The sequence below is a fragment of the Equus asinus genome, chromosome X (genome assembly GCF_041296235.1).
Source record: "Equus asinus isolate D_3611 breed Donkey chromosome X, EquAss-T2T_v2, whole genome shotgun sequence".
Taxonomy (NCBI): domain Eukaryota; kingdom Metazoa; phylum Chordata; class Mammalia; order Perissodactyla; family Equidae; genus Equus; species Equus asinus.
This window is the reverse complement of record NC_091820.1, coordinates 106,015,385-106,018,205: the sequence shown is the minus strand read 5'-3', so window position 1 is coordinate 106,018,205 and position 2,821 is coordinate 106,015,385. Positions and strand designations below refer to the sequence as shown.

The following is a 2,821-nucleotide window of genomic DNA, read 5'->3' as shown; positions in this document are numbered from 1 at the left end:
GGCAGCCATGCATATAAATTTTCCTTTGGATGTGTCAAGGAGGGACCAACTAATTTCAACTATGGGAAAAAGGGAACGTGGTATTTGAAACTCTATTCATCCTTTTTCTTACTTCAGTTCAATCATTTTTAGAATGCAATCCAACATTTACCTACATTTTAAACAATAGCAGTTGATATTTATTGAGGGATTAATATATGCCCTGGTACAGATTAATTATACAAGTAACCCAAATATCAGCAGAGATCACTCTGGCTTTTGATATTTAGATAAATTAATTTAAGCATGTATTACTCATTCTTTGAAGCCCAGTGCTCTCCCCAAGATTCCTGCTCTTCTGGGGACTTATTGTTTTCACTTATGTCTCTAAGCCACTGCTTTCACTGACATTTAAATCTTATTCTCTAATATCATACCAATATTCTCTTCTTCTCTATGCTAAACCATTTATAAGAACTACTTACAAAAGGTATTTGTATGTGCAGCATACTTTACTAAAGATTTGAGAAGGTAGAAGAATTTTACACTACAAGAATGCCGAGAACTTAAAATTATTTATTTCTATTCTTAAGAGACTTTTGGCCATCCTGATACTGAACATTTCCAGCCATCTATTTCTTTATATTTCAGACTTCTAAAATTTCAATTGATTATCTCTCTCTCTTCTTTCTCCTAATGGCCCACAAAAATCTATTCACTTTTCAAGTAGAGAAGTTAATTATTTCTTACTGTCTTTTTCTAAATTTTGGTTTCAGGATCTTATCTTCCGTAACTAAATAGTTTAGGCCTTCTGCTCTTCTCCACTCAACACACAGCTGCATCTTCTTAAGCAGTGCCAGCTGCATGCCTGAGACATGATGGTGAAAACTGGCGTAAATGGGTTTGGCCATATTGGCTGCCTGGTTACCAGGGCTGCTTTTAACTCTGGCTAAGTGGATATTGTCGCCATCAGTGACCCCTTCATTGACCTCAACTACATGGTCTACATGCTCCTGTATGATTCCACCCATGGAAAGTTCAATGGCACAGTCTAGGCTGAAAACAGGAAGCTTGTCATCAGTGGAAAGTCCATCCTCATTTTCCGGGAACAAGATCCCTCCAACATCAAATGAGGTGATCCTGGTGTCGAATACATTGCGTAATGCACTGGTGTCTTCACCGCCTTGGAGAAGACTGAGGCTTTCTTGAAGGGTGGAAACAACAGGGCCATCATCTTTGCCCCTTCTGATAATGCCCCTATGTTTGTGATGGCCATGAACCATGAGAAGTATGACAACTCCTTCAGGATTGTCAGCAATGCCTCCTGTACCACTGCCTGCTTGGCCTCCCTGGACAAGGTCATGCATGACCACTTTGGCATTGTGGAAGGACTCATGACCATAGTCCATGCCATTACTGCCACCCATAAGACTGTGGATGATCCCTCTGGAAAGCTGTGGCATGTTGGCCAAGTGGCTGCCCAGAACATCATCCCTGTTTCTACTGATGCTGCCAAGGCTGTGGGCAAGGTCATCCCTGAGCTGAATGGGAATCTCATGGTATGGCCTTTCATATCCCCATCCACAATGTGTCAGACATGGATCTGACCTTCCACCCAGAAAAGACTGCCAAATACAATAACATCAAGAAGGTGGTGAAGCAGGTATCAGAGGACCTCCAAAGGGCATCCTGGGCTACACTGAGGACCAGGTTGTCTCCTGCAACTTTAACAGTGACACCCACTCTTTCACCTTTGATGCTGGGGCTGGCATTGCCCTCAACAACCAATTTGGCAAGCTCATTTTCTGGCATGACAATGAATTTGGCTACAGCAACAGGGTGGTGGACCTTATGGTCCACATGGGGCCTCCAAGGAGCAAGAGCTCCCTGGACCACCAGCTCCAGTGAGAGCACAAGACAGGCCATCAGCTGCTGGGGAGTTGCCCCAGCTCAATTCTCCAAAACATTGAGAATTTCCCAACCTAGACACAGTTTTCACTGCAGATCCCCTGAAGAAGGGGAGAGGCTTAGGGAGCCCTATCATGTCATGTACCCGCAATAAAGTACACTGTATGCAACAAAAATATAAATAGTTTACTTTTTCTGAATAGACAGTTCCTTTCATAAAAGGAATTCTGTTATTAACTGTTCAAATGATATATTTTTACTCGGCTACGCACATTGTGTTTTGTTTACTTTTCATGATAACCCAGTGAACTAAGTATCATTATCTCCATTTTATAGATTACAAAACTAATGCTGAGAAAAGTTAAGTTACTTAAAGTTAGAAAATTGCAGACCCAAGAATATAATCAAAATCTGATTACAAAGGCCTGTGCCGTTATGGTGTGTGTGTGCGTGTGTGTGTATGTTTCTATTTATATATCCTACCTTGCTTCATTAGGAAAAATCCTAAAGCCTGGATTTGCAACAGAAGTCACTTTCATTTATCTAAAATGGCACGTTATATAGAATTGGAGACAATACTCATCAAAATTTTTTCCGTCCCTGGAATTTAGTGAAACATTCATGTTTTATTTGGTTTGGTTTGGGTTTCTTCTTCTACATACTACTACCCTTGGAGGGAGAGAGAAGTCACTTGATAAGTAGGCTCACAGAATTCTAACCTGCAACTTCTAATTGAAGAGGAGTTATTAACAACTTCAAGATGTTTTCTGAGCACATTCTTCTACAAAAAAATATAATTACCAGTAAATTTGAATTTAAAGCTGTATAAAGATGTGATTCTTTGAATAAAGTTTCCACATTAAAATCATCCCGAGATGTAGAAATAAGACTCAGTCGCTGCTCTAAATGTAATTGGATGGCTGGGAAAATTCTG

The 2,821-nt window shown here is 40.3% G+C and overlaps 1 pseudogene; it reads left to right on the top strand.

Moving 5' to 3' along the window:
- Positions 1-857: 857 nt before the first annotated feature.
- LOC106842176 (glyceraldehyde-3-phosphate dehydrogenase-like) lies at positions 858-1,887 on the top strand (annotated as a pseudogene).
- Positions 1,888-2,821: the final 934 nt, after the last annotated feature.